This window comes from Semicossyphus pulcher, unplaced genomic scaffold (assembly GCF_022749685.1).
Source record: "Semicossyphus pulcher isolate SPU_LCO1_2020_fin unplaced genomic scaffold, fSemPul1.0.p SCAF_14, whole genome shotgun sequence".
NCBI lineage: Eukaryota > Metazoa > Chordata > Actinopteri > Labriformes > Labridae > Semicossyphus > Semicossyphus pulcher.
In genome coordinates, this window is record NW_027211648.1 from 26,937,532 (window position 1) to 26,946,761 (window position 9,230).

A 9,230-nucleotide genomic window follows, 5' to 3' on the forward strand; every position below is an offset into this window, starting at 1 on the left:
GTTTTCTTCACGGGTTGGTTGGATGTCCCTTCCAACATGCTCGGTGTGGCTAGAACTCTGCAGCGGGCCTTGGGCGGCCAGACGGCAGGCTTTACCCCCCTCTCTCCGGCCTTCAGCCATTAGGCCAGAGAGAGGGAGAATCACATCAGTCCATCCGTCCTGGGGTCTCAGCAGAAGAGCCACAGCAGAAGACAAGTCTTATCCCTTCTCCTTGGGTATTATCCTTTGTGATAGGGGTGTTTTGCATTGGCGGGAGCTGCTGACCACTCCCCATCATAAACCATCTGTTGATTCTTTCAGTTAAACTTCTTTAACAAACTTAATATTAATTCGCTTCACCTTTTTAATTCTACCATATTTGAAAGTTTTGCTCTCTCTCCTTTAAAATAAGACCAAATACTTAATATCACTCACCGAATAAAACTTCATCAATTGAAATAAAAGTATTAAACGATTTCAACAACCACATCGATGATGACCTCAGTTGTTAAGACAAATATGTATACCTGTACACATACATTTCATCTATATGCATCTGTATACCCTTTGTACACCAAGTGAGTGAAATAACTTGAGTAGTCTTATCAATGCTCCCTCTACCACAGGAACGTGTCTGTGTCCTGTGGCGTGCAGAGGTGCTCAGAGAGATCTTGCAGGCAGATAAATTCACACAATATACAAAACACAGGAAAGGCAACCATTGTCCATTAGTGTCCTTATCAACCAGTTCTTGTTGATTCCCTTTGTTTTGTCTGAGCGTTGTTCAGTCCATAAGAAAGTGTTTATTTGTTAATCCCTTGTTAGGGGGTCCATGGCCCATTAGAGAGGTATAAGGGTTGTTGCTGTTTAACCCCTTTGTCTTCTGAAAGGTCATTTCCTGAGGTGTCTGGGGACCTGGGATATCACTGGGAAGCATCACTTTTGTCATCTTTATGACTTTGAGTGCAAAGCCCATGAGGAGGTGTCAGGACGTCTGCTCAAACATCCTCCCTAGGCTTAAGCACTAATGTGCACATTCCTATCAGAGACTTTAGGAAACATGTTACAGAAATATAAGTCTAACACGATAATGTAAAATAATTGAGGTAATAGAATACGTATTAATTAAGGGTTCGGCCTATAGGTTTAGGAATTGTCTGTTTCTTGAACAACTGAAATCCAGAGAGTCACAGAACTGTAGTATCTGTAGGCAAAGGGGGGATGAGAGGGAGAGTGGGCAGATAACACTCATCCTCTCTGTACATTTAGAATCAACAATCAACATTAAGCATCAGTCCAGTAACTACAGTTGGTTATTACACATAACATATTAGTAAATGTACATTTTAATCATAAAGTTCTTTATTTTCATACAGTTTTTGGATATCTCCATCTTGTTGCTCGAGTGAGTCTTTTGATGTTAGCCAGAAATCAAGGAAAGTCGTCCTCCTACAAGAGCCATAAATTAGCTGGCTTCACTTGTCGTTATTGACCCAGAGGTCATGTGAACAGGAAGAAAGAGATTCCGTTTTTGTTAAGGAGTTAATGATTTTAATTCTTCATCATCGGATCATCCGCTACAAACTCACGGCGCAAAGAACTATTTAAGACCTGCTCAACAAACTGGTCTCTCAGAAGAGCTTCGGAATTTGACATAGCAGCAGGTGCACGCTGCTTCACCCTCTCCATGAGACCCATCAAAGCGAGAGAGAACTCCTGAAGAGTCTCGCCCTCTTGCCGCCCCCTGGAAAAGAAAGCCTCCTGCAAAGCGACGTACGAATCTGAGCACCCGTACAGCTCGTGTAAAATGGCAAGTATGCCGTCAGGGTCCTCTCTCTCTGCCTTACAGCGATACTTGATCTCATCTCTAGCTTCACCCTCTAGGTGATCAAACAGGAAAAACGCCTGGTCAGGTCGAGATAGATGCCGGGCCCTCATACACGCCTGCACCACCTCTATCCACTCACTTAACCCTATACCCGTCCACCCCTAAAGACTGGACACTTCCTATCTCTAGGCACAAAAATTAGTCTCTCTGATACAAGGACACTAGAAGTGGAGGGAGCAATAGGTAGCGCAGAAGAGGTAGATGAAAGAGCACTAGGGCCAGCCTGTCCCTGTCGCAACTGCTCATTGTCAGTTTTTAACTGTGCAACTCCAATCTGCATACAATAAAAAAAACATACACAATCAATACACAAGAAGATAGGAAAAAAATAAATAAATAAATAAATAAATGCAAGCAAAAGGAACACACGTCTCGGCCGTTCAAATGAGTAAATCCTGCCGGCAACGCCAAGTTTGTGGCAGTGACAGCGAGTGGAAGCGCATTGGAACTATATCTGTCTAATGATATTACCGTTATCAGATCAATTGAATATTTAGTTGCCAGGCAACGCCACTCTGGGAGTTTCACCCAGAGAAGTATTTAGTTTACCCACACTTAGGACACACAGATTCATATACTCAGGAGGCCAGAGACGTGGTTCCAATACTTACAATACCAATACTTTAATTTTAAATCAATTTTTTTAAAAAGTACTTAAAACACACCATTCACACAAAGGGGGGGGGGGGGGGGAAATAAAGAAAAACCTAATCAGGTGCTGAGGCTTACCAGATGGACGAGGGACTAGTGAAGGGGGGAGGGATCCACCAAAACAAACCAAACAAATCACCCAGGCACACGTGACACACACACGATGGTGAAGTAACTAAATCCCAGGGGAGCACAGCACACGAAGGGGGGGGATACCGCCACCTGGATCACAACTACCACCACCGGCCCTCAGCAACTGAAAAGGAATAACACATTTAGTGAAATTGAAACAATAAAACAAACAAACAATATAACAAAACTATACTAACTAATCGGTAGGTTACAAATGAAACAAACTATACAAATTAAGTACCCAAATGAAACAAAACAAACAACTTAAGTTCACACAAAAAGGAAAACCCACAAACTACCCAAATTCAAATAAAGGAACAGGTAATCTAACTAAATCCAAATAATCAAACAACAGGAGTACACTTATACAAATTAACCTAAACAAAAAGGGATATAAATCCCCACCACACGATCACACCATTAAAATGTCCATTGAATGCCAATAAGCGATGTGGCTTGCGTCCGTGTCCCTCTGAAGGAGGAGGTGAAGCAGCCAACTCTAGCAGGTGGCCAGACGAGCAGCATGCAGGGCAAGAGACGGACAACCAAACAACTTCCGAACAGTCAGTAGGATCCTCGAACACAAAGCAGCAGTGTTTCCTCGTCAGCTGATGGTGACGTGACGTATAGTGGCGAAATATTTACAGCCACTCAGTTCAACTTCACCTGTCAGAAATATTAACATTTACCATCTAGCTGACAATGATGCGGTTGCGACCTACAGTGATGGATCTACATACCTCTCAGCAGCAGCAGACCCACACACACACGAGAGGAGGGCAGAAGAGAGAGACCCAGGCAGCTACCGGCATCTCACCTGCGACCACACTAGCATTAGCCAGCTATGAGCATGCACAATAACGCAGAGAGAGGTGAGAACACTCACCACAGCAACCCGGAGAGAGACACGCACACGCCAGGGGCACACCAGTCGCTCTGTCGCAGCCGGAAGTGACGGACAGGAGCGCAAAAGAAAGAGGCAGGGGGGAAGTCGCTGCTTAAATGCTTCCCCCTAGTTCAATGATTGGCCACCAGTGGCGCTCCATTAATTGAAGCCGCACACTGCATAAAGAAATAAATATATTTCTATGCTGCTACATATAGGTCAGAGGTCACCAGTAATATGTGTGTAATTACAACTCATGTTGCAGCTTCTTGCAGAAGACAAAGTTTGGTCACTGGCCTGTCCAGTATGCTGATTTTGGTTTGCACTTGTGCAGAGCGCACCAGTCCTTTCCTGTCTGGATAAGTCTGTAGAACTCTTCCGAGTCACCAGGAACTGCGTGGAGCTGTAGGATCTGCAATAAGCACAATGTCTCCAGGCACAAGACTTTGTCTCTCCTTACTCCATCTTTGACGCTCCTGTAGCAAAGGTAAGTATTCTCTTAGCCAACGCTTCCAAAAAAGGTCAGAGATGTACTGTACTTGTCTCCACCTCCTTTTCAATCCAAGAATTCGCTGCTTGGCAACACAATGATTGTTTGGCAAAGAGACCTCTTTTTTCTTAAAGGGAAGTTTCAAGCTGTAATGTCCATCTTGAAGCTTCACTGAATCTTTCATGATTTCCATGAACTTGTCATCATCCCTCGACATCTCCTCTTTGTCTCCTGATGTATGTTCATTAAAATCTTTGTTGTACTGATAATTCAATAACTCCTCCAGCCTTTCTATGGAGATCCTGTTAACAGTAGCAGCGGGGTGGCCACTCTCACACCGCTCATCACTGCATCCTTGAAGGGGTCCATTAATAACCCCCCCCAATAGGGTCCTAATGGCGTAGGGTCCGTTTCCATGACTGTTGACTACTTCCCAGGGTTCAAGCATTTTGGAGGCATTGGTGCCTATCAACAACTCCACATCAGCTTGGATGTGAGGAACATCAACACCATCCAAGTATGGCCACTTAGCCAGTTCCTCTTCTTTGATGATGTTATCTTTGCTTACGGGCATCCTCTTCTGGGTGTAGACCTCTGGTAGATCGTAGAACTGTTTTCCAGTGAGACTTGAAATCTCCAAACCTGTCAGCCTGTAGCTGGAAACTGATGCTCTTGAGCCCATGGTTCGTAGACTGATTTGAGCTTTCCTTCCATTCATATTCAGCTTCCTCATCAGGTTTTCTGAACAAAATGTGGCTGTGCTGCCTGGATCAAGAAATGCATACGTTTGTATGACTTTGTGTCCTTTGCTGGACTTCACCTGAACCGGTAGGATGGATAGAATCCCTTCACTGTTCCCGGCCCCTGTATGACCACATGTTTGCAGAGAGACCAGTGCGCTGCTCACCGATGGTTCCTTGGGCTGTTTAGGGTCTGTGTGGCTTGCTCTCACTTTTTGGTTGATGTGAAGAACGCTGGGGTGGTTTTGGATGCACACCTTACAAGTCAAGCGCTTATTGCAGTCCTTGCTCCTATGCCCAATGCGAAGGCAGCCAAAGCAGACTCCTTTCTCTTTTAGAAAGTCTATCTTGTCCCTGTGCGTTTTCTCCTCCAATCGTGGACACTGCTCCAGTGAGTGACCTTGAGAGCAACACACACAAACGCTGTTGTTCTTTGCAGATGAACTACTTTGCCATTGAACCTGGTAAGACTTTCTGGATTCTTCAAATGCAGGGGTTTCAATGGTCGTAACAGTGGTTGCAAAACGGTCTCCTTTAAATCTTGGCTTTAACTGTGATTTCGTCCTGTTCACATTTTTGCTTGAGAGTTGTGTATTCTGAATGTCTCCAAAGATTGGGTCAGACACTATTTTGACTTGATGCTCGATGAATGTGACAATGTCAATGAACAGCGCCCTGCGATTGAATCTTTCTAGTATCTCACATGCAGAAACTCTCCTTTTTTCTCTTAGCTTGTATGGAAGCTTCAGAATCACTGTTCTCATATTCGCCGGCATATCCAATTCTCTCATGTATTGCACATCCTCCATCGCATTACAACATTCACGCAAAAACAATGCATACGCTTGAAGAGATTTGACGTCCTCAGGTTTTACTACTGGCCAGCTGAGGGCTTTCTCCATGTATGCTGCAGTGATCTTGTGTTCATTCCCAAAGTGTTCCTCTAGCAGATGCTCAGCCATAGTGTAGCCTCTGTCTGGAGCCATATGCTGACAGCTACGCACCAGCTCTTTTGGCTGACCTCTCGTGTATTTGTCCAGGAAATACAAACAATCCCCTTTGTTGCTGGCATTGCTCTCCACACAATGTCCAAAGGCTCTGACAAATGTTTTATATTGCAGAGGATCCCCATCAAAAAATTGAATTTCTCTTGGTGGTAGTAAATGAGCAGTTTGTTGTTGAAAGTGGTGGAAGTGTCCTTTAACTTTTCTCCTTTTTCAAAATAAGATTCCATTCTATTTGATTGTGTATTTAAGAGAGCTTGGTGACTGGAAGCTGATAATACTGCTAATTTAGCAGCTGAAGCGGCCATTTCAGTATCGAGCTCCAGCCTTTCCAGCCCAATGTCCACTTTCTCCAAAGTTGAAACACACATCCGGATCACAGCCATGTCCTCGACGCCCAAAGCCGCGTCCACATCCTCTGTCTCTGCCTCGCCCACTGCCACCTTGTCTACATGCTTCTGTCCTCCAATCATTAACTGTCTTCCAGTCAGCCTGAAATGGCACAAACTTCTTTCTTTTAGATTTAGACATTTTTTCTACTTTCTTTCTGTCCTTCTTTTCTTTGCATAAACTTATTCTCTCTAATATTTCACGTAACTGGTCAAATTGGCGGAGGCTGAAACTGCCCTGTTGAGGGAAACCCAATTCTACCCATTTTGATAATTGATCCCCACTTCCTGGGTGATTTGACGCCAATACTTTAATCCTGTCTGATTGGAATTTAGGTTTCGGACCTGGGTCCGGTTCACGATACTGCTTGCTCTGAGCCCTTCCCATCCTATCCCTAGCCTTAACTTACTCTCTCTTTGAATAAACAACCTTGGAATCAGTTATTTACGAGTCAGCCGGACTCTCTCCTTGGCAACACGGTCCGTGGGATTTTAAGCTTTTTCCTAGGCCTACTTCTTTTACCGGTAAACCTTTAGCCTACTCAAAAATCAATACTCAACAACTAGACATCATTGGAAAATTTCAAAATTAATACAAATTTGTAGTTGTATTGTTTCTTTGCACGCGGTTTTGAATTGTTTTTTTCCCCTTTCGATAGGATCCTGCGCTTTTCTGCCAGTCCGACAGAGTCTGACCAGGCGTCGAATCCCATCCTCGTCGCCAATTTTGTGGTGGCAATTTCTGATGACAAGACCAATAAAGTTCTTAGGAAACAAAGATGTCTTTTGATGTCATTTAATTGAAGAATATTAAAAGATGAGTAAAAGCAGTTAAGAACTCGAGCTGGGTCAGACCAGTACTACACAGAACGCAGCTGTCTAGCTGACTGACACAGAATCAAGGTTCACAGTGTATGTTATACATTACAGAAAGAACTCCCTCTCACAGAGACAAAGCAAGGTGTTATTGTTATGACTTTAGCTGAGGTGCCTGACTATCTAGAGTTTACCCCTTGCCCTGGAGCTCTCAGCCCAGACAAGGCCACCAACTATCTCTCTAAGACAGAAGGAGCAACAGTAAATCATGCACAAGACCCTGGAGAGGAGTAGACAATACATATCCTTAAAATTAACCATAGCTGATTATATCATGATTATTAACTCTATAATATTAAAGAAATCTAAACATATGAGCAAACAGGTTAACATAAAAATTTCCTTCACATGTATAACTTCAACTCTAAAACATTTGATTGTAAAGTTTCAACTAAAACATTTAATTTATAAAAGTTTTGAATATATAACTTTCAACTCTAAAACATTTGATTATAAAGTTTCAAATTTTTTTCAAACATTCCCCATCCATCCAACAACTTTAAGTGATCATTAACAAGGTTAGTATTTGTTTTTCCAACAATTCCTCTGTCAGTCACTGCTGGATGAAGCTCTCCTCTCCACTCTACCTCCCAGTAACATGGCCCAGTCAGAGCCTCCACACACACAAGCTGATGCTGCTGCTTCACCCTCTCTGGATCATCAGGACACAGCTGATCCTCTGATACACGAACATCCTCCTGATCGCTCACACTCTGACAGAGATCATTACTTCCACCTGATGAGAGAAGAAGACAGACAACAGAAGTCATATATCAGTGTTGACAAAGAGGCCCTCATCAGCTGTCAGTCAGCGAGGCAGCACATCCAGTTTAAAGACCAGCAGAGACTTCAGTCTGTTCATACCACGAGTCTGAACAGGACTTAAGTACACAGTGGAACTTAACTGCTGAGAGACCCTGAACGCATCATGACTGCAGAAACAGAGACATATTCACTGCTTACTGTAAACATGGATTCAAATCAGTTTCTCTGTGACATTTTTTCTGTCAGGGATAATGCCCGATGAGGTGTCCATTATCAGGAATCTGTGGACTCATGGAGGCCAGAGCTGCTAACACCTGAGGGTTTGACTGATACCTGGAACAATCATTACCATTCCATAATGTTCTGATTAGGGATGGGCACGGATATTCAAGTATTCCATTATTCTAAATGACGTGGGTATTCGACTATAGCTGTAGCTTATGGATTTTTTTGTGCCTAAAGTTCATTAAATATTATACATTAGCTATATTAATCACATATTGTTCATTAAACATGTATACCAATGTCATTTAAAATGTGTAAAAAGTAGAAATAAAGAAAAAACATGCCTGGCACAGCAGCGTAACTAATTCATTATTTAAATCCGTCAGGATCGGACAGGATCACATGGCTGTATTCTCCTGTATTCTCCTGGACAGTGTATTAATATCAGCGCCACAGGGAGTTATGCTTGAGGATTATAATAATTTTACCTCTTAGTTCCGTGTGTGTGAGTGTGCGTCTGTTTCTGCGTGTATTAGAGACAGCGTGCGGCAGAATGAGCGCTCTGTCCCATAAACAATGTTATTCACTGTCAGCAAATACACTGCTTGTTCCTGATGAGGAAGAGCGCTACTGTGCGTCCCTGTGTGAGTAACAAACAGAGACTCTTGTGTTGTGAAGTCGCCGATGTAGGCCAGTCTAACTGATGCGCACTTTAAACAGCGCTGTGTGCTACACTTTGTTTTTGTAGTGAGGTTAACTGGATATCCGATTTTTTTTAATATAATATTGGAATATTGACATGCCTTCAAATGCCCATCCCTACTTCTAATAACATGGAAACATTATTCACTCCTCCAGTAAATAAAACAGCTCTTGGACACCACTCTGCAACAGGAGATATTTCATGTCTGCTCAGCTATTAGCGAGAAAGCTAACAATATACTTGCTACATTAAAAGCCAATAACATTGTGTCGGATATAAGTTAAATATAATGAGACATAATAAGAAGACTATGTAGCTAACCAGCCGTGTCATTGTCCTGAAATCAACATCAGGATTTGTACGAACAAATGATCGGCCATGTTTACTGTCGGCCGCAGAATGAAGTAGAGAGTTGAATAGTGAGCGGGATGTCAGATGATGGCTGATGTGATCCACAGGATCAGTAAGTTCAGAGGGGCTGTGTACTTCCTGCAGCTCCTGT

At 43.1% G+C, this 9,230-nt stretch overlaps 2 pseudogenes; one reads left to right on the plus strand and one right to left on the minus strand.

The window, feature by feature from the left end:
• Positions 1-9,230, minus strand: part of LOC138590918 (protein NLRC3-like) — a 316,106-nt pseudogene that overhangs the window by 216,990 nt on the left and 89,886 nt on the right.
• Positions 1-9,230, plus strand: part of LOC138590933 (uncharacterized) — a 170,623-nt pseudogene that overhangs the window by 50,595 nt on the left and 110,798 nt on the right.